Raw genomic sequence first — 23,511 nt, 5'->3', positions numbered from 1 at the left:
AGCTGTATGTGGGGAGCCTCCCTACACATGAGAGTTGTACTCCACACAGTGGCGGATAAAACCCCTGTATAGAGTCAACAATTGTGCAGGGGTAAAGAAAGAGCGGAGTCGGCTTAGCACACCCAATCTCTTGGAAGCAGATTTTACAAGAGATGTAATATGATCTTTCCACGATAAGTCCCGAGTAAATGAAACCCCAAGCATGTTCAAGGATGATGCAGGATTAAGCTGAATATTATTAAATATTAGTGGGTATACCTGTGGAAGATTTTGTCGGGTTGATAGGTGTAAGAACTGAGTCTTAGATGCATTAAAAACAACCATATTATTTTTACCCCAGACAGAGATACAAGCCAAGTCAGTCATTAGGTGTGCCATAGCCTCATCCCTTGTTTGTTGAAGTAACTGTTGAGATGGCCGTTGCGGGAACCGAATGGAAAGGTGAAAGGTGGAGTCATCAGCGTATGAGTGGATAGGGTTAGATGTACAGCTTAGAAGATCAGTGATGAATAAAAGGAAGAGAGTTGGTGATAGGACAGAGCCCTGAGGAACACCACTGTTGATAGATCTAGAAGAAGAACGATGGCCGTCTACAACAGCGGCTATAGAACGACCAGAAAGGAAGCTAGCGATGAAGGCACAGATAGAAGGATAGAAACCGTAGGAGGGCAGTTTGGAAATTAAAGATTTATGCCAGACTCGATCGAAAGCCTTTGAGATGTCAAGTGCAATGGCAAAGCTTTCGCCAAAGTCCCGAAAGGAGGATGACCAGGAGTCTGAAAGGTAGGTGAGAAGATTGCCAGTGGAGCGTCCCTGACGGAACCCGTACTGACGATCGGAAAGAAGGTTGTGATAGGAAAGATGCCTTAAATTTTCCTATTGAGAATTGACTCGAAAACTTTTGAAATACAGGACGTTAAAGCAATTGGACGATAGTTGGAGGGTTGGGAGTGGTCACCCTTCTTTGGGACTGGCTGAATGAGAGCAAACTTCCAGCAAGAAGGAAAGGTACAAGTTGACAGACAAAGGCGAAAGAGTTTGCCTAGGCAGGGTGTAACACAGAAGCACAGGTCTTGAGAACAACAGGAGGGACCCCATCAGGCCCATATGCCTTGTTAGTTCTGAGGCCAGTGATGGCAGAAAATACATCAACTGAAGAAATTTTAATGTCAGCCATGAGGAAGTCAGAGGGGGGAAGTGATGGAGGAATAGCATTGGAATCGTCTAAGGTGGAATTGGAAAAGAAAGTGTGTGCGAAGAGATCTGCTTTATCAGTAGAAGAAATAGCTACAGAACCATCAGAGTAGAAAAGAGGAGGGAAGGATGATGAGGTAAAATTGTTAGAAAGATTTTTGGCAACGTGCCAGAAGGATTTTTGGCAACGTGCCAGAAGGAGCGGGAAGAATTCGAGTTGGAGAGTTGAGAGCATTTAGTATGAATGAAATTATTTTTAGTAGAGCGAAGAACAGACTTAGCACGATTCTGGGCAGAAACGTAAAGATGATGTGATTCAAGGGTGGGTTGGCTCTGGTACCTTTTGTAGGCCCTCTCCTTGTTGCGGACAGCATTAGAACAAGCGTGATTAAATCAAGGCTTTCTTGCGTTAGTCAAAGGATATGAGAAAGGAATGTATGCTTCCATGCCCGAGAGAATAACCTCCATAATGCGCAAGGCACACTCAAATGGCTCCTGGTCATGGAAGCAATAATCATTCCAGGGAAAATCAAAGAAGTACTGCCTGAGGGCCTCCCAGCCCGTGGCTCCAAAATGCCACAGACGACGTTTCCCTGGAGGGTCCACAGGCCGTACTGAAGTGATAGGACCGGTTAAGGTAAGGACAGGTTAAGGTAATAAGGTTGTGATCGGAGGAGCCCAACGGAGAGAAAAGATTAACAGAGTAAGCAGAAGAATTAGTTGTGAGGAAGAGGCCAAGTATGTTGGAGCTCTCTCCAAGGCGGTCAGGGATACGAGTAGGGTGCTGTACAAGCTGCTCTAGGTCATTAAGGATAGAAAAGATGTAGGCTTGTTCACCAGGTGGATCCGTGAAAGGAGAGGAGAGCCAAAGGTGGTGGTGAACATTGAAATCTCCTAGAATGGAGATTTCAGAGAAAGGAGAAATGGATAGAATGTGTTCCATCGTAGAAGTAAGATAGTCGAAGAATTTTTGATAGTCAGTAGAGTTAGGGGATAAGTAAATAGCACAGATATATTTAGTCAGAGAATGACAGGAAAGCCGAAGCCAGAGTGTAGAGAATTCAGAAGAATCAAGTTCAGGAACACGAGAGCAAGATAAGTCGTTGCGTATATATATATATCTCTTTGATACTGCTTCGGAGGTCCTTTTTTTAATATTTGAACTTGGCTGAACTCTCTCTCCACTTCAGCGTTCGACACTGGCAAGCACAAAAAGTTAAGAGAAGTGGAAGCCAATTCTTTGAAACAAAAATTTCCTGCACTGTCTTTAAAATCAAGCAAATAAGCCAAGTATCCTACCGTGTCCGCCATCACAGCAGGTGGCACTGAAACAAATTCTCACTCCACTTATTTTCCAGTGTCGTCAGAAGACATGAACAAACCTTGTGTAACTCTGGCATGAGTTTCACGAAGGTATCATTCCATTTTAAAATGGTCCAAGCAAATTCAGTTTCAAGTGCCCCTTGTTTTTAGGCAAGCACTTCTCGACTTCTCTTACAGCCTCTACAAGGAATGCTTTGCACCTTTCCTTAACATCCCCTAAGGCATGTTTGGGAGGCGATGAAGTGCTGCATGCAATTTGAAATTCAGAATCATATGAGCAAGCTTTTGTGTGCATTATATTTTCTTCCCATCTGTAAGTTTTGCTCCTAATCTTGCTGGGATTTACCACTCTGGAAATTAAATTCCGCTGATAATCACCAATTCTTTATAAAGCTTCTTTTGTCTGGATTTCTTGTCTGAAATCTCATATTCATGTTTTGAAATTTTTCCAGAAGTGGCAACAAAAACTTCAAGAATAATATATACATTTGGTGCAGTATTTTTGCTGAATAGCACCTTTCATCGCCAGCAGCCATTTGAAAATGGGGTTTAACTTCCACTGGTCCAGTATCCTTTTCACCACTACATATCTACTCAGCCAATATTTGCAGTAGGTTCTCGTTGTCGTTTGTTTTATAGAGGACAGCGTAACTCTTCCGTCTTTTGGATAAGCAGTTAAACCTTGCGTGGGTTTCCTTGATCAAATAATCAAAGTATTTAAGAAGTGTTTCTACCGCCTTGAAGCAAGCCAGATGGAGCAAGTGGAACATGCACTGCACCAGTTTCAGTTCTGGAAGCATAAACAAAAAGACAGTAACTGGCCTTAAGAAACAATGTCGCTCACCTGAGGTCAGTCTATTCACGCATCTCCTGGCGTTCCTAATATACCTAGCTGTACCCACCAGTTGTGAGAATTGTAGTGTGTTGTAGTGACCTGTGATAGTGTTGTGCTAGTGTGTTCTAGTGACCTGTGATAGAGTTGTGCTAGTGTGTTCTAGTGACCTGTGGTAGTGTTGCGCTAGTGTGTTGTAGCATTACAGTTGGGAGTGTTTGTGGTGCTGAAAGCTAGTGCAATTGTGTTGTGATTTTGTATTCCCTTGTGTGTGAAGTATATTTTGTGGATTGTATTATCTTTGTGTGATTTTTGTGTGATGGCCTCCTCATTGGAGAGTTGTGTCCCCATTGCAAGTTTTGAGGACTACCTTGAGTTAAAGGAAGAACTTCTCAGATTAAGACAGGAGGTACAGGTTCTCATGCAGAAGTCACAATGAGGGAATTGCTGGAAGAGATGTTGGAGGGGAGAGAAAAAGGCTGAAGGTTGGACACTTGTTCACATGGGTGCAACAAAGTTCACCCTTAAGAAACAAGCATAGACAAAAACCACAAATTCTACACGTTGTGTGACGAATGTGAAAGGAAGGCAGAGAGGGAAGTAGAGGAGAAGGACGGTAAGAGTACTTCCTGTAGGAATCCTGAGATCAAGAAAGGTAAGAATAATGTTGTCACTGTTGGAGACTATTAATTAAGGTATCTAAATAGAGCAGTTTATACTCCACTCACAAACCATGTGTGTCTCCCTGGGGCCAGGGTGGTGTTTGGAAAAATTGCAAATATTGTGACAGATAGTGGAGACAAACCCACCGTCTGCCTCAGTTTAGGAGGCAACGATATTGGTAGGCGTAGGAGTGAGGTACAGTGGCAGCAGTACAAGGATATGTTGGAGAAGGTTAGTGAGAGGGGAGGAACCCCTGTTGTACTCAGTTTTGCTTTACCTAGGAAAGGGGTTGGGAGAGAATGGTTGAGCCTTGATAGATATTGCCAAGTTAGTGCAATACATTTCATAGACAGCTGGAACTGGTTTTATGGACGGAGTGTCGTGTATAACTGGGATGGGACTTGACTTAGTAGGCAGGGAATTACTGTTTTCGCCAGAACGATAGACAGGGAGTTAGACGGGTGTTTTCGACGTTGAGAGGTGTAGAGGATGTTGTAACAACTCCACTAAAAATCATTATCACCAGGTTTGGATAGATGTACTGATATTTGCAGTAATAATAACAGTTTAACCATTAGTGAAGATACATCCATTCAGGCAACTCAAATTGGGCAGTTGTTGATAGAGGTGATAATGGAGCGATAAGTGATATATCAAAAAATTGTTATATCGAGTTTCCCAGTTATTAATAAAGGAAAAAAGTATATCCCAAAGTAGAGGTAATAATCTGAAAATGTACTACTCACACAGCAGGAGTTTACGTAATAAAATGGATGAACTGAGGGCTTTAATTTGCGCACAGAAAACAGACATGGCTGTTACAATGAAGCTTGGATGAATACAGACACTAGAGAATTTTTAGCAGAACATCAGGTAAAGAGCTATAATATTTTTGTGTCAATCCGTCTGGGAAGAAAGGGAGGCGGGGTAGCTATTTATGGAAAGGATTCATTAAACTCTTCCAATATAGCCGACATTAATGTAAATAGGGACACGGAAAGTGTCTGGATTGAATTTAGTAAGAACAATGAGAAATTAATCTTAGGAGCTATTTACAGATCTCCAAAATTATGTAGAGCAGATAGTAATTACCTTTGGGAGGAAATTAGGATAGCACCACAGTCCAGCTTAGCAATAACTGTAGGGGATCTTAACCCGCGAAGGATGATTGGCGAAATCAGAAGAGGATGCAAGGTCAGGAATTTCTAGAGGTAGAACTGGATAATTTCCTTTGTCAGTGTATCAGGCAGCCCACCAAAGGTAATAATATACTAGATTTGGTTTAATCTAATAAAGAAAGCATCATTAGCAATATAGAAGTTGGTGGACGACTTGGTAATAGCGATCATGAAGATACTAAGCTCAAATTTATTTGGGATGTCTGTTCTACTGAAAACCCCTCGACCGTTCCTAATTTTCGTCCAGGAGATAATGTTTTAAGAGCTTATTTTAACACGCAGTCCATGGGAAGACTTGTTACTTTAGGGAGAATCAGGTCAGTGGGGATCCCCAGGTCATAGATGAGGGTCAGGAAATGAGTGGAAATGTAAGCCAGGTCACTGAGGAATAAGTCATAGATGAGGGACAGGCTATAGGTAGGAGTGTGGTTAAGGTGACGGAGATTAACTCAGGTTCAGTAACAAGCAGCCGTCCGGCCAGTGAGAGATATGATGAGTTAGTAAATGTATTACGCAGAGATCAAGACAGATATCTCCATAACCGTTTAGAACCCATAATTCGGAACCAAGATGATTAAAACACATAAAAATCTCTCACAGACCAAAAGAAAGAAATATATGATAATATAAAAAGTGGAAATGAACACTTACTTTACCAGTACGCGATTTTGAATAGGAATATGAAGAGGAATTTATGGAAGCAAAGCAAGGTTATGAAACTAAGGTTGCTGGTAAAATCGAAATAAAACCCCAAGAGTTTTTACCAAATGTACACCTGAAAGCACAAATTTCTTCCCCCACCCCCCGTAGTAGCCGGAGCCGTGACCAGTGACGACCTGGCGTTCGAACACCATGCACCCACTGGCTCTACCCCAACCCTAGTGTAAACGTTATTGGATAGATGTGGAACGGCCCAAGCTGGTGATGTTATAGTGTGTCGATACTGTTTGTATAGACAAAACCAGTAGAGTTAAGATAATAAAGCCATTTAATGTGTAAGTCTGCGCTTTTATCCATAACAATTGTATGGATATCAGGAAGGCACGAAAGTGAAAAAAGACCTACAATTTATGTAATTATACTTGTCCTATATTATAATGTTAAAAATGTGTAGAATAGTAAACAACATCTGTTAAAAGATATGATCTCTTTTCACAGCCATTCTCGCTCTCACCTTCACCACCCTTCTCTCTGGATTCCTGTCTCCACCACACGCCTCTCTTACCCTCTCGTCCCCAACTCCCACCCTTTGTTAACCAACATAAACCAAGAGATGATGGAATGATCTGTCGGATATTGATCATATATTATACAACTCTGTATTAAGCACCAACAGATCAATAACATACAATACTTCGGTATACCTGCCAATTATGTCATCCTGTTGTAAGCTGTTACTTGACATAAGCACTGCAAGTTGGACCTTACGTTACAAGGATATACCGTTATTTATCGTTAACACAGGTTACGTGTGGTTTTGAACGTCCATTAATTTATATTAACTTGACAATTTAAGCCTTATATTATGAACACATAAGGTTTATGTTCCTTTCATTGTTGCATTTACAAGGCGAATGAGGGATTTGCTCTGACGAACATCAAACTTTCTGTCTCAGCGAAAATATTCTGAACTTTTGTCATAAGTTACACTGTCATTATGTATATGACTGATCCACATTCAGTCTTATACATAATGACGTTGTGTCACTGTTGTGACAAAAGGTCGGAATATTTTCGTTAAAGACGAGAGTTTGTGGTTCGTCAGAGCAGACTCCCGATTTGTTTGGTTAATGCAGTAATGACAGGAACAAAAATCTTATGGGTCTAATGTGAGGCTTAAATTGCCAAGTTAATATGAATTAATGGACGTCCAAAACCATACATAACCGGTGTTAATGATAAAAATCGTATGTCATTGTAACACAAGGTCAAACTTGCAGTGCAGCCTGAAAGCGGCTGTGCCTACTCTAGGGAGGCGCCTTCTGTCTCAGGGGGTGTCCCCTCAAAGGTGGTGCTTATTGCATCTGGAAGTGCCTCCTCGATCCCGGTTCCTCCTGTGGCAAATGGCCATGTTGACACTACGCCCTGCATTGACACTTCCAAAACTACTAACGTCTCTTCCTCCTAATGCTACTGACGAAAGGACGGATCTGGGGCACCTTATTCGCGGCCTTCCTTCTCCCTTTCTGTTACTGGGAGATATGAATGGTCACCATCCACTATGGGGAAACAGTAAGGCCAACCACGGGGTGTCATGCTGGCCTCTTTAGTGGAAGACAAGGAGTTGGGCATTTTCAGCTCCGATAAAATGACTTATTTCCACAGCCAGACAGGAACTTTTACTGCCATTGATTTGTCCATTTGTTCAGCTGATGCTGTTTTAGATTTTACCTGGGATGTGTTGCCAGACCTGTATGGCAGCGACCATTTTCCTTTATTCTTAACTGCTAGTGCAGTTGGACCTCAGCCACGTCTTCCTCGCTGGCTTCTGGATAAGGCTGACTGGCCACGTTTCAGGGAATTAAGTTCCATTTCCCTTTCTGTGAATGAATTTGGCTGTCTTACTGAGGCAGTGTCATATTTCAATGACTTGTTGCACTCAGCAGCCCGATTATCTATTCCAAAAACGAAGGGTCAGTTTCCTAAACGCCCGGTTCCTTGGTGGAACTCTGAGTGCAGTTCCGCAGTGAGAGCCAAACGAGTCGCCTTCTCTCGACTTCGTCATCACCGTGGGGATCTTCAGTATATGATAGCGTATCGGAGGGCACGAGCTCATATGAGGCGGGTTTTGAAGGTGGCCAGGCGTTCATCCTGGAAGAGATATGTTTCCTCCATCAATTCAAAGACTTCCATCACCCAGGTGTGGAACCGGGTAAGGAAAATTTCAGGGAAGTTTACTGTTCCATCTCCTCCCGTTTTATCTGGAGCAGGTGGAACTGTTGCTGATCCTTTTGCTGTTGCAGAGTTGCTTGCTGAACATTTTGCCAGTGTGTCACAGAGGAATGCAGATACGCCTTCGGCTTGCCACCGTCGGCGCCTAGAGTTTCCTGGTCTCAGTTTTGCCTCTGCTGGGGGAGAGCCTTACAATGTTCCATTTTCAATTTCTGAACTCCAGACAGCTCTGTCGCAGTGCCATGATTCTTCTCCTGGTTATGATGATATTCCTTATGCCTTTCTACATCACCTGTCTGATGAGTCCCTTTTGTTTTTGCTTTCACTTTTTAATAAGATCTGGTGTTCTGGGGAGTTTCCGGCTTGTTGGGGTGTTGCTGTAGTTATCCCCATCCCCAAACCAGGTAAGGACCACCTACAGGCAACAAATTATCGGCCTATTTCTCTAACGTCATGTATATGTAAAGTTTTGGAAAAGATGGTCAATGTTAGGCTTGTGTGGTTTTTGGAGAGAGGTGACTTATTATCCCCTGCCCAATATGGTTTTCGAAAAATGCGATCTACCTCTGATGCACTGCTGATCTTGGAATCTTCTGTTTGTGAGGCTTTCTCCACTAACCAACACCAGGTCACAGTTTTCTTTGATCTGGAGAAGGCACATGACACTGCTTGGCGTCATGGCATTTTACTTTCCCTTCATGAGTTTGGTTTTCGTGGGCGCTTGCCTATTTTTATCCAACAGTTTTTATCTAACCGTTTTTTAAGGGTGAGAGTGGGAGGAGTGCTTTCTAATGCCCGTGAACTAGAAGATGGAGTACCACAAGGGAGTATCCTAAGTGTTACTCTGTTTGCTGTAGCCATTAACAGTGTAATCAGTGTACTTCCTGACGGTGTACGAGGATCATTATATGTCGATGACCTCTCAATATCCTTCACAGCATCTAGAATGTCTCTGATAGAGAGGAAGTTGCAGCTTGCTCTTAATAGAATTTCTGACTGGGCAGAGTCATGCGGTTTCCGATTTTCTTTAACAAAGACAGTGGCTATGCATTTTTGTCGTCATCGTGGGGTTCACCCAGACCCAGACTTGTATCTCTATGGTAGAAGAATACCCTGTGTGGAAGAGACACGGTTTCTGGGCCTTTTATTTGATAGACGACTAACCTGGGTTTCTCATATTCGCTCTGTTAAGGTGGCTTGTCTTAAAGCTATGAGTCTTTTGAAGGTTTTAGCTCATACCTCTTGGGGTGCTGACCGTCAGACCCTGCTCCTCTTGCATAGGTCTCTTATTCTTCCTAAACTTGAATATGGATGTGAGGTTTACTCCTCTGCAACAGATGCCCGTCTCCAGTTGTTAAATTCTGTGCATCATGCTGGTGTACGTCTGGCAACTGGGGCATTCAGATCATCCCCGATTACAAGTTTGTTAGTAGATGCTGGTGTACTCCCCTTGGATTTGCAACGCCAGTTGCTAATGATGAGGTGCTGGTATCGTCTTCACCGCATTCCAGACTCAATTTCTTGTGCCATCGTCTCCCAGGATTCCCAATCTTCTTCTTATGACACCCGTCCTAATCTCCCGAAGCCATTTGGTTACAGGGTCCGGTCTGTTATGCTAGCCCTCTCTGTCCCAAGACTGGCAATTTGTCCACATCGGATCCCTAGGGTGGGTTCCTGGCTACTCCCTCGTGTGACGTTTTGTAGGTCTGTTGTGGAAAAAAAGGACTCGTTTCCCTCTCAGGTGTCCCTCTCTTTCTTTTTAGAACATGCCTCTATTCATGAGGGTTCTGTCCCCGTCTATACTGACGGGTCTAAGACTGATACTGGAGTAGGATTTGGTGTTGTTTTCCCCTCCTTTAGTAGGGGCGGTAGTCTTCCTGGCATTACTTCAGTGTATACGGCAGAGCTGACTGCAATTTTATATGCTCTTAAAATCATTTTTACTCTCCCCGAATCCGTTTTTGTGATTTATAGTGACTCACGTAGTGCTCTGTCTGCACTGGAGTCTTTTAATGCATCCCATCCATTGATTTTATCAATTTTAGAGTGGCTTTTTCTTCTTGGCCGTCGTGGCCGCCATGTGAACTTCTGTTGGGTTCCCGCACATGTAGGTGTGGTGGGCAATGAGAGGGCAGATTTTTTAGCTAAAGCTGCGTCTTCTCAACAGCCCCCAACCGACTACCGCCTTCCTGCTTCAGATGTAACACCTTACCTGCGGTACGCAGTTGGTACGTGTTGGCAGAGGCACTGGGATGTTGTTTCTCATAATAAACTGAAAGAAATCTTTCAGAGAGTGGTTGTGCCAAGAGCTCTTCCTTCCATGTCTCGGCGATTGGAGGTGGCTCTTGCTAGACTTCGCATTGGGCATTCTCGGCTTACACATGGGTTCCTCATGGGTGGTGAGACTCAACCATACTGTGATGACTGCCTTGTTCCCCTTACTGTCCGTCACTTGCTGGTCGAGTGTCCGAGTCTGGGGGACCTGCGTCAGAGATTCCTCTATAGGCATAAGGGGGCAGATGGTGCCTACTGTTTGTCCTCAATGCTCGGTGAAGCCTCTAGCGATTTTAGTGATGTTTTTAGTTTTCTTCAGGAGGCGGGCCTCCTTCCACTGTTATAAGTAATTGATATTTTATATTTTATAAATTATGCTTTTATTATTTTCAGTGTTTTATTTCAACTAACAAATTTTAACTTTATTTTGAATATGCATTTTTTTATTTTGCTGCACCTTTTACTTTGGTGTCCGGCGGCATATGACCCTGGCAGTTGCGCCGCCAGTTTTTAATTACTTTCAATCAATCAATCAATCAATCTGGATAAGGCTGACTGGCAACGTTTCAGGGAATTAAGTTCCAATTCCCTTTCTATCAATGAGTTTGGCTGTCTTACTGAGCCAGTGTCATATTTCAATGACTTGTTGCACTCAGCAACGTTTTATCTATTCCAAGAATGAAGGGGTCAGTTTCCTAAACGTCCGGTTCCTTGGTGGATCTCTGAGTGCAGTTCCGCAGTGAGAGCCAAATGAGTTACCTTCTCCCGACTTCGTCGTCACCGTGGGGATCCTCAGTATTTGGTGACGTATCAAAGGGCACGAGCTCATATGAGGCGGGTTTTAAAAGAGGCCAGGCATTCATCCTGGAAGGTTATGTTTCCTCCATCAGTTCAAGGACTTCCATCACTCACGTGTGGAACCGGGTAAGGAAAATTTCAGGAAAATTTATTGTTCCCTACCCTCCTATTTTATCTGCAGCAGGTGGAGCTGTGGCAGATTCTTTCGCAGTTGCAGAGATGCTTGTCTAACATTTTGCCAGTGTGTCACAGAAGAATGCAGATACGCCTTCGGCTTGCCACCGTCGGCGTCTAGAGTCTCGTGGTCTCAGTTTTGTCCCCTCTGGGGGAGAGTCTTACAATGTTTCATTTTCAGTTTCTGAACTCCAGGTGGCTCTATCACAGTGCCATGGTTCCTCTCCTGGTCGTGATGATATTCCTTATGCCTTTTTACGTTACCTGTCTGATGAGTCCCTTTTGTTTTTGTTCTCATTAGCCTATTTAATAAGATCTGGTGTTCTGGTGAGTTTCCAGCTTGTTGGGGTGTTGCTGTGGTTATCCCCATCCCCAAAACAGGTAAGGACCACCTACAGGCAACAAATTATCAGCCTATTTCTCTGACTTCTTGTATATGTAAAGTTCTGGAAAAGATGGTCAATGTTAGGCTTGTGTGGTTTTTGGAGAGAAGTGACTTCTTATCCCCTGCCCAGTATGGTTTTAGAAAATTGTGATCTACCTCTGATGCACTACTGTCCTTGGAATCTTCTGTCTGTGAGGCTTTCTCCACTAACCAACACCAGGTCACAGTCTTCTTTGATCTGGAGAAGGCATATGACACTGCCTGGCATCATGGCATTTTACTTTCTCTTCATGAATTTGGTCTTCGTGGGTGCTTGCCTGTTTTTATTCAGCAGTATTTATCTAATAATTTTTTAAGGGTCCAAGTGGGAGGAGTGCTTTCTAATGCCCTTGAACTAGAAGATGGAGTACTACAGGGGAGTATCCTTAGTGTTACTCTCTTTGCTGTGGCCATCAACAGTGTAATCAGTGTACTTCCTGATGGTGAAGGAGGCTCACTGTATGTCGATGACCTCTCCATTTCCTTCACCGCATCTAGAATGTCTTGAGAGGAAGTTTCAGCTGGCTCTTAGTAATATTTCTGACTGGGCAGAGTCTCGTGGCTTCCATTTTTCTTTAACAAAGACAGTGGCTATGCATTTTTGTCATCTTCAGGGGGTTCACTCAGATCCAGACTTGTATCTCTATGGTCGGAGAATATCCTTTATGGAAGAAATGCGGTTTCTGGGTCTTCTGTTTGATAGACGACTAAAATGGGTTCCTCATATTCATTCTGTTAAGGTGGCTTGTCTTAAAGCTTTGAGTCTTTCGAGGGTTTGGGCTCATACTTCTTGGGGTGCTGACCATCAGACCCTCCTCCTCTTATTCTTCCTAAACTTGATTATGGGTGTGAGATCTACTCCTTTGCAACAGATACCCATCTCCGGTTAAATTCTGTGCATCATGCAGGTGTACGTGTGGCAACAGGGGAATTCAGGCTATCCCCGATTTCAAGTCTGTTGGTGGAAGCTGGTGTACTCCCCTTGGATTTGCAACGTCAGTCGTTGATGATGTGTTGTTATATTTTTCACCGCATTCCGGACTCAATTTCTTGTGCCATCATTTCCCAAGATTCCTGATCTTTTTATGACACCTGTCCTAGTTTCCCAAAGCCCTTTGGTTACAGGGTCCAGTGTGTTGTGATTATCATCTCCGTTCCAAGACTGACAGTTTGTCCACGCTGGATCCCAAGGATGGGTTTTTGGCTACTCCCCTGTGTCATAGTTTGTAGGTCCATTGTTGGTAAAAAGAGCTTACTTTCTTCTTAGGTGTCCCTCTCTCTGTTTTCAGAACATGCTTCAACTTATGAGGGCTCTGACCCTGTCTATAATGACGGAACTAAGACTGATACTGGAATAGGCTTTGGTGTAATGTTCCCTTCCTTCAGTCTGGGAGGTAGCATTCCTAGTACTGCTTCAGTATGTACGGCAGAACTGACTGTGATTTTCTATGCTCTCCAAATCATTTTTACTCTCCTCCAACCTATTTTTGTGATTTTTAGTGACTCCCGTAGTGCTCTGTCAGCACTGGATTCCTTCAACCTGACAAGTGCTCGTTTGGGATTATAAGACACCACCCCCCCCCCGTTCCTGAGCAAAATCACATCAAAACGTTGATTTTCTCCAATCTCCATTTTTTTTTTTTTTAATACAGAAAGAAAGAGCACATCAAACTGGGTTCAGAAATTGATTATACCGACTCTAAAAGCTCTGTAGCACTTGCAGAACGGCCCTCTCAAGAGGCCTGTAGCATTTCCCGGGTTAGTACATCCCATCCACAGGCTGTATCAATTTTAGAGCAACTTTTTCACCATGGTCGTCATGGTCATCGTGTGGACTTTAGATGGGTTCTCGCACATGTTGGTGTGGAGGGCAATGAGAGGGCAGATATATTAGTTAAAGCTGCGTCTTCTCGATGGCCACCTGCCAACTACCCACTTCCGATGTGACATCTTCCTTGAAGTACGCGATTCATAGTTGTTGGGAGAGACAGTGGGATGCTGTTTCTCATAATAAAAGAAATTTTTCAGAGTGTTTTTGCTGAGGATTCTCCCCTTCTTGCCTTGGCAATTGGAGGTGGCTCTTGCCCGGCTTGGCACTGGTCACTAATGAGTTACGCATGGGCTTCTGATGTGCTGTGGGACTCAGCCATATTGTGATCGGCTTGTTCCCCTTACTCTTTGTCACTTACTGGTCGAGTGTCCAAGTCCGGGGGACCTACGTCAGAAATTCCTTCATAAGCATAAGAATGTGGATGGTGCCTATTGTCTGTCCTCGATGCTTGCAGGAGTCAACTGCAGTTTTACCGATGTTTTTAATTTTCTTCAGGAGGCGGGCTTCTTGAAAGTTTTATGGCCCCGCTGAGGGGGGTCACCTTGACGTGGTGGCGGGGCTTGAAGCGTGGCTGGCAGTGCCACCTACTTTGGAGGCATGCCTACCTTTGTAGGGTTCGGCATTTGTCAGTGTCGTGGACCAAGCACCCCCTACATCACTGGTAGAGGAGGCCTACTGGTGATGTCAGTCCCTGCCCTTTTGCCATCTAGGGCGGGACTGTTGCCTCCCCACGTGTTTGCCGTGCGTGGCGTCCCGTAATGCTGGGAGACGGGAGTCCTGGAGGTTGAGTGATGCTGCATGGTGCGCCCTGCAGCTAGCAATACACCTCTTTGGTCCCTTATTCTGGCTAGACGAGTGGCCTGGTTGGGCCCGACCAGGTCAATCGGCTGGTCACTGGCTAGCCATCCAGGCTAGTCACCTAGTGGCTTTAGGGTCAAGCGGGCACTGGGGGACCTGGTGGCTCCTATCGTCCTGGAGTCACCCTTGTCAGGGTCCCTTGGTGGTTACCTGCGTATACTTTCCCACTACCTCTGGGGTCGCCAGTGGTGCTTTCCCTGGCATATGGCCTCCCCTTGTTGGGCTCCATGGTGGGTGGAGGGGTGGGGGAATGAAGGTAGTTATTGTCTAATATGGCCACGAATACAATTTCATCTGCTGACGACCCTGGTTCTGTCCCTGACCATCCTGTACAATCTCCCTCCTGTGTGCCTCCTGTGCCTCTGGCTGGTGAGGCCCATATTGCCACCCTGGAACCATACCTACCTGGTTCCAGTGGTTTACGATCAACGACCACTACAAAGAAGAGCCGGACACACACAACAACATATAGTGGACATGCCCGTGAGGTCCTGCCGGGTGTCTTTGAGAGGGTTGATTTTACAAGGTACTACACCATTCGTACTTTGGATGGTCAACCTATTGGGAATTTGGATATTTTTACCGTTCATCGGCGCATTACGTCAATCTGTGGGAGGGAGCCGAAGATTTCACCTCAGGGGGATGGTAGCCTACTAGTGGAGGTTACATCCCCTGAAGAGGGTTCCCGGCTGGCTGCCCAGTGTAAGGACCCGGATGCGCTGTTTTCTTGTGTCCCTCATGCTTTTTTCAATCAGTGTCGAGGTGTTGTTTTCTCCAAAGACTTACTTCGCTACAGTGAAGAGAAGCTACTTGAAGAACTTCAGGTCCACAGGGTTGTCAAAGTGGAGAGGTTTCGGAAGAAGGTTGATGGTGTACTTACCCCAACTCCATCCTTGTTGCTGACATTTGACTGTACTGTTCTCCCATCATCCATCAAGGTGGCTTGGTTGTCCCTTAGGGTCAAACCCTTTGTACCAAACCCACGACGCTGCTACCACTGTCAGATGTACGGGCATGTTGGGCGAGTCTGTCGTCGTTTGCAACAGGGCCTCCCAGTGGTGTGTGTCAGTTGTGGAGAATCCACTCATGCAGGACAGGACTGTCCTGGACCTGTTTGTTGTTTGCACTGTGGTGAGGCACATCCTGCTTCATCTAAAGACTGTGCCCGGTTTTGCTTGGAGAAGGAGATCCTCCTCATCCGTAATCGTGATAAAATAAGCTTTTCTGAGGCCAGGAGTAGAGCCATGTCATCTGTTTTCCGTAACGGAGTGTCTTATGCGTCAGTTTTGTCCGGTCATAGCCGTCCTCGTCGTTCTGTCCAGCAGCAGACTCGAGTTCCTCCTGTTGTGTCAGCTCCTATGCCTTCATCTGTTGATCCCATGCCAGTGCAACAATCTCCCGCACTTGCGACGGTTGCCGCTACAGTTCAAGACTCGACCTCTACATCTATGGTATCCCCTAGTAGTCATGGTGCACATTCTTCATTTGCTAAACGTCATCGTGGTTCCTCAGAGTCTTTGAGTCTTGAAGATCCTCCAAGCAAGGTGTCGGTCGTGGAGTCCACATCCTCTGTAGTTAGTCCATCTGTGCAACAGCCCTCAGACCCTGTTTCTGGGTCTTCGGGGGCTTCTGGGGTGTCAGGTCAGTCTGGCACCTCTTCCTCCGGGGTATCGGATGTTCCTCCTCCGGTTACCTCTGAGGATCCTGTCCTGCCCCCTCCACGTTTGGAGGCCAGGACCCCAATCCCTCCTGCTCGACCTCTTGGTTCACTGGGGGCCCCGGGCAGGGTTTGGAGTAGCTCTTCCTCTCCTGCTGGGCAGCGACGGGTGTCTGTGAAGTCTCCCAACACTTCGCAGACCCCAGGCCCTCGTTCTAGCCATGCTGCTGCCCGTGGCAAGCCCCTTAGTGGGCGTATCCGCATTCCCAAGAAGATTGTCTCCCAGGGTCGCTCAGTGGTTTCCACTAAGTGACCCTTTCTTTTGTGTATATAGTTCCTCCATTTTAATATTTTTAGTATTTTTTTTAATGGTTTTCTGTTTGTCCCTCTCCCCTGCCCCTTTTTTTTTCAATAGTTTTAATGGCTAATATTATTCAATGGAACTGCCGTGGTTTACGAGCCAACTGGGAGGAACTCCGTTGGCTTCTGGCTGAGTATTCACCTGTGTGTGTTTGTCTACAAGAGACAATGGTTGGTGATGCTGCACCTCCCAGTCCACCTGGTTACCAGGTTTTTTATTCAGATCCTCTTCCTGGACAGGGTCATGGTGGGGGTGTGGCTATTCTAGTACGCAGTGACATACCTTTCACTGCTGTGAATCTTAACACTCCACTGCAGGCTGTTGCTCTCCAGATTTTCCTTCCCCGTCGTTATACTGTGTGCTCTTTGTACCTCCCTCCTAGTGCCACTATTGAGAGGATTGATCTTGAAAATCTTATTCGTGCACTTCCCTCACCCTATTTCTTGCTGGGTGACATGAACAGTCATCATCCCCTGTGGGGTGGCTCCACAGCTGATGCTAGAGGTACTATGTTAGCCTCCATTGTGGAGGATGTGGACCTGTACATTTTAAATTCTGGTGAAGTTACTTACTTCCATAGTCAAACGGGTATTTTTACTTCTATTGATTTGTCTCTGTGCTCTGCAGGGGTAGCCCTGAATTTTACATGGGCTGTGTTACCAGACTTACATGGCAGTGACCACTTCCCTATTTTATTAAGATCGACACAGAGTGTGCCTCGGCGTCGTCTTCCCCGCTGGCGCTTGGATAGGGCGGTCTGGCCGGTTTTTGAGGAGCTGTGTGTCCCGAACCGATGTGTGGAGGATTTTGTCAGCACTGATGCTGCTGTTGAGTATTTCACAGACTTACTACACTCGGCGGCACTGCAGAGTATTCCGAGAACAGCTGGTCACTTTCCTTGCCGTCCAGTTCCCTGGTGGACTGATGAGTGTGCTTCTGCTGTTCGGGCTAAACGTGCTGCTTTCTCCCGACTTCGTCGTCACCGAGGTGACCCTGGTTACTTAGCAGCATATAGGAGGACCCGAGCTCATGCCCGGCGGGTTATGAAGGAGGCTAGGAGGAAGTCTTGGGCATCATTTGTTTCTTCAATTTCTTCACAGACTCCTCTCACAAAAGTGTGGAAACGGGTGAGGAAGATTTCAGGGAAATTTCCCATTCCCTCTCCTCCTGTTTTATCTCATGCAGGTGTGGTGGTGGCTCATTCTTCGTCTGTTGCCGAGATATTTGCAGCTCATTTTGCTAATGTCTCTAGGAAGGACACCTCATCCCCGTCGGCACGCCGCCGACGGCACCTGGAATCTTTGGGCATTAGTTTTCCATCTACTGCAGAGGAGTCATATAATGTTGCTTTTTCTGCTTCTGAACTTCAGATGGCATTGTCGCAGTGTCGCGACTCGTCTCCAGGCTTGGATGATGTCCCATATGCCTTCTTACACCACTTGCCTGATGCAGCCCTTCATTTTCTGTTGTCACTGTATAACAGAATTTGGTGCAATGGTGGGTTTCCGACCTCATGGGGTGTTGCTGTGGTTCTCCCCATCCCTAAGCCGGGTAAGGATCACTTGCAGGCCACTAATTATCGCCCTATCTCGCTGACGTCTTGCCTTTGTAAGGTCCTCGAAAAGATGGTGAATAGTCGGCTTGTGTGGTACTTAGAGAAGGGTGGTTACTTGTCTCCAGTGCAGTGTGGGTTTCGGAAGATGCGGTCGACCACAGATGCTCTCCTTTCTTTAGAATCTTCCATCTGCCAGGCTTTTGCAACTAACCAGCATCATATCACAGTGTTCTTTGATTTGGAGAAGGCGTACGACACTTCCTGGCGTCATGGTATATTGCAATCTCTTTATGAGTTTGGTCTCCGTGGGCAACTCCCCACTTTTATCCGGGAGTTTTTATCTAATCGTTTTATTCGGGTCCGAGTCGGGAGTGAGCTGTCTACTGCACGTCCCCTTGAGGATGGTGTGCCACAAGGGAGCATACTAAGTGTTACCCTTTTCGCAGTGGCAATTAACAGCGTTATTTCTGTGCTCCCTGATGGTGTTCGTGGCTCTCTCTATGTTGACGATTTATCAATCTCTGTCACTGCCTCACGGATGTCAATGGCAGAAAGGAGGATGCAGATGGCTCTCAACCGTGTCTCTAGATGGGCTGATGAACGAGGTTTTCGATTTTCCTTCAAGAAGACCGTTGCCATGCATTTTGCCGCGTTCGTGGAGTCCACCCTGACCCAAACCTTTTTTTAGACGGGCGTCGTATTTCGTGTTTAAAGGAAACCCGGTTTTTAGGGCTGATTTTTGACAGCCGGTTGACTTGGGTCCCTCACTTGAGGTACGTAAAAGCTGAGTGTCTCAGAGCATTGGGTCTCTTGAAAGTTTTAGCGCACACATACTGGGGAGCTGATCGCAAGACCCTCCTCCTCTTGCATCAGTCTCTGATTTTATCCAAACTTCATTATGGATGTGAAGTTTATTCCTCTGCCTCAGAAGCCCGGCTTCGTATTTTAGATTCCATACATCATGCTGGTGTTCGTCTCGCCACTGGGGCATTCCGATCTTCCCGATTTCGAGTTTGTTGGCTGATGCTGGTGTCCTTCCTCTAGACTTGCTCCGCTCTTCCCTTTTGATGAGATGTTGGTATCGCTTATCTCGTCTCCCAGACTCTGTGCCCTTTGTCAAGGTCTCTCAAGATTCTCGGTCACCTATTTTTGCCACTCGGCCATCCTTTCCAAAGCCCTTTGGTTTCAGGGTGCAGTCAATTATGTCTAGCTTCTCTGTTCCTTCTGTGCCGATCACTCCCCATCGTGTCCCGAGGGTGGGCTACTGGCTTCTCCCCAGGGTGACATTTTGTCGTTTCTTCTCATCCAGTAAGGCCTCCCTTCCTTCTCAGGTTTTATTTTCTCTGTTTTTAGAGCATGCCTCTTCTCATGGGGACTCCATACCAGTTTATACTGATGGATCAAAGTCTGATGCTGGTGTGGGCTTTGGTGTGGTGTTTCCCACCTTCTGTCGAGGTGGGAGCCTCCCTGTGACTGCTTCTGTTTTTACGGCTGAGCTGACTGCTATTTTATTTGCCCTTCAGATTCTCTTCACTCTCCCCACACTGCTTTTACTGTTTTTAGTGACTCACGAAGTGCTCTTTCTGCAATGGAGTCTTTTAATCCCTCTCATCCTTTGGTTTTATCCATTTTAGAGTGGCTTTTCCTTTTAAGGCGTCGTGGACGTCGTGTAGATTTCTGTTGGGTTCCAGCTCATGTAGGAGTGGCAGGGAATGAACGAGCTGATCAGCTGGCCAAGGCGGCAGCGGCTCGTCCCCCTCTTGCACAGTCCCCTCTGTATCGTCTGCCTGCTGCAGATATGCGCTCCTTTATTGCCTTCAGGGTTTGGTGCTGTTGGCAGCAGCATTGGGATGCTGTGGGTGCCAATAAGTTGCGCTCGATTTGCCAGAAGGTGGGCTCATTCAGTTACCAGGGCTTCCCTCGTCAATGGGAGACTGCATTGTGCCGCCTCCGCATTGGCCACACCCGTTTCTCTCACGGTTTTTTAATGGAGAGGGCTCCTCCTCCATTCTGTGATGACTGTCTAGTTCCCTTGACTGTTCGGCACCTGTTGGTGGAGTGTCCTAGTCTTGAGGATTTGCGGCGTCGGTTCCTCTCTGACCACCAATCGGATGGTGGTGTGTATCATCTTTCCTCCGTGCTTGGGGAGGATGCCTGTGTCTTGGGAGGGGCAACCCTCTCCTTTGTGAAGGAGGCAGGACTTCTTAAGGATATTTAGAATTTCTCCTTTTTGATTGTGTGGCTTATCCTCTGTTTTTTGTTTTTTGTTTTTTACTTCTTTGTTATACGGCGGCATATGACCCTGGCAGTTGCGCCGCCATGATCTTTATTTAAAAAAAAAAAAAAAAAAAAAAAAAAAAAGTTTTATGGGTAATTGATATTTAATTAACTATTCTGTTGTCATTCTATGTATTTCTACAAAGGAATATGATAAAACCACGCAGCACAGCCAGACCTGGAGCAGCATATTCCCATCTTTTGTATACAACTTTTTACCGCTGATCATCCACTCGTTACATTGCTCACGGATGGTGTCCTTAAATGGTTTATTCAGACAGACATCAAGTGGTTGTTGAACTGAAGTTAATCCGCCAGGAATAACAGCAATATCCCTGTTGTTTCTCACCATGTAGGTTTTTGTTCCCTCTGTTAAATGACTTTTGAACATGTCCCATACTATCAGGCTATGTTGTTTTAGCAAGCCACCAGGTCGCCTACACCACACATGCTTAGTCCACAGTTTCATTACATATTCGTCCATCCAACCTTCCTCATTGACGTGAACCAAAATTCCATTTGGGTACTTTATATTTGGCATCGTTTTTCTCATGAAAATAATCACTGGGCTTAGCTTGGTTCCGTCTGCCATACGTAAAAGTGCTACTGTAAAGCGTGTCTTCTCGTGCACTGTTGTTTTCACCAACACTGTTTTTGTATCTTTCTCAACAGTTTGATTTCCAACCATATCGAAATTCACTGGAGAGTCATCCGTGTACCCAGTGTTGCTTAATGGATATCCGTGCATCTTGCGTAGGCCTATGATGTACCGTTGGAAATTGGTAATCTTGCATTCAAGATCTTTTGGTAATTGCTGTGGTATTTTTGTTATCTGTCTCAGTACTAGGTCATGTCGTTTAATGAAACGAGAACCCATGAAACTGTCGCTTTTAAATCTCTTCTGTGCTCCTTGTTTTCTCTGGCCCGCTTCAGTATCCAAATAAAAATTTTGTTTCTTATGACAATGTATCCGTTTTGGCACTTCACGGACCATGTCGGCTACATGCTTCTCCAAAATTGATCACTGCACACTTTTTTTTTTTTTTTCTCATTGCACATTTATACCTTGGCATATCCCTTAGTAAGTGTTCTTTCGATCTCCATGCTCGTACCATCTTCTCTGCCACACCATATTCTCTCGCAGCAACACAATTATTGATTAATTTGGCATATTCTACCACTTTTAACTTAACAAGTTTCTTATTTTCTTCGTTCATTACTTGGAACCATGATTGAGTTTGTGGTTGCTGGAAATAAGATGTTAACCCAGAGAGAGTGCTGCTACTTATGAATTAGTGGCAGCAGGAACGGAAGAAATCAACTTGGCAATGAAACCAAGGAACTTGGTATTGAGCCCTGCTTCAGATCTGGTAACCCTGCACTCAGTGGCAACTGGAAAACAACCCAGACAGTCGCTCTCAGACACAGACCCGCCGGTGTTCGTGGTGTACGCTAAACTGATTACTCACCATTCTTATGTCCTCATGGCTGTATCCATGGATATATTTATATAAAAAATTGCCTTCATATAGAAAGGAAGTTGTGTTTGATGATGATGTTAGTAATTTCAACGGCTTTTGAAAGTATAAGTATTATTTTCAGCGAAACAAGGGTCAAGGTGAGTGATCAGCGATGCTCCCCGTCACCCCAATGGATGTGATAACCACAGGATGTATAGGTTAGGATTTTATACCTGTGTTTAGGACGACCCCAGGTTTGGGGCATTTTCTTAAGAGGTTCAAGAGTCGTCTTATACACCGGCAAATACGGTAACTTCGTTTTGTGTATGCAATTTTTTTTGTCTTGTTGTCCGGCGGCATATGATCCTGGTATTGCGCTGCCAGCTTTTTATTTGATTTAAATGATCAGTATGTGGTTGGTGGGGGCGCTCGCCATCCACTCACTCAGTGCTGCTCTCGGGTGTCTGCCCTGTCCTCTCCATCCTTCTTTCCTTCCATTCTCTTCTGTCTTTCCTTCATTCTTTCCTTGTCCTTCCGCTACGGGTGACTTTACACTTCCTCTTCTGTCTTTCTTTCCTTCATTCTTTCCACTTCCTTCAGCCTGTGGGTGACTCTACACTGAGTGACAAGCCAAATGGTTTCCTGTGCACCAGGAAACCATTTACTACGCTGGGTGGTAACCATATAACCAACTTTTGGCGCCTGGTGGTTTAGTGGATAATTATTGCGCTCCAATCGGATTGAGCCGGTGAAGTTTATATCCAAGGGAAGGTTGGGGTTGATTGCTCATGTAATGCCACTCAGGGATGAGTGAGGCTGGTCACTCATCTTAAATGTCGGGACCAACTGCCTAGCCCCGGGCTCCTACGCTCCTCAAGGGGCAGTGTAGGATTGGATGATGGATGGATGGATGGATAATTAATCAGTCGATAAATGAATTTTAGCCGGCATGGTATAAGGGAAGCACAGGCAGCCTACAAACTTTATTTTGTTGCTCGCTTAAAGGCTGCCCTTGGCGGCCTTTTTGCTCGATGTCAAAAGCCCAGAACTGTCATTACTCGGGAACCGGTGACCCAATTGGCCTGAAAATTGTTTTAAAGTTAGAGCATTTTAACGGTACCTTGCTCAAACAAAGATTTGTGCTACATGTGCCGTTTTTGCTGTGTCACTGTAACAAACCAACAAACATGCAGAAATCGGATCAATACAATATAGATTTAAAGTTATCTACTAATCGTAATTTGGAGAGGCAAGCTTGCAAGCGATACGGAGGGTTTTTGAATTTCTAACCCTATAAATACCAAATATATCTTGTCGAGTTTACCTGCTTTGGGACGCTGAGACTTAATAGGAAAGGCAGTTAGCATGCAAAACTTATTATTATTATTATTTTTTTTTTTTTGTAAATCTAAACAAACGGGGCTATTTATTTCCACTGAACAAGATTGCCATTTTGCTAGATGCTGCTATATGACGGAAATGTGCTAGTGAGTAGGATTTATGTCAGCGCATTTCATTTCTGGGAAACTTAAAAAGATCTACGAGTCGGCGAAAGATATAGGCAGGAATAGTTGACGTCAGAAGTTCGCCTAACCTTTCACCTTTTCCACTTCTCTCTCTATACTCCTAAGTCGACAGAGGCTTGATTTGATTCTCTGCACATAGATGATTCTCTTTGATATGCTGCATCAGAGAGAAGAATAACGGGCATGTCTTAAAGGTGTAACAGTGGGCGGAATTCTGTCCCTTACTCTAGCAGG

The sequence above is a fragment of the Coenobita brevimanus genome, chromosome 70 (genome assembly GCF_032717465.1).
Source record: "Coenobita brevimanus isolate Jiangsu-jjx chromosome 70, ASM3271746v2, whole genome shotgun sequence".
In the NCBI taxonomy this organism is placed as follows: domain Eukaryota; kingdom Metazoa; phylum Arthropoda; class Malacostraca; order Decapoda; family Coenobitidae; genus Coenobita; species Coenobita brevimanus.
Note: the sequence above shows the minus strand (reverse complement) of the source record.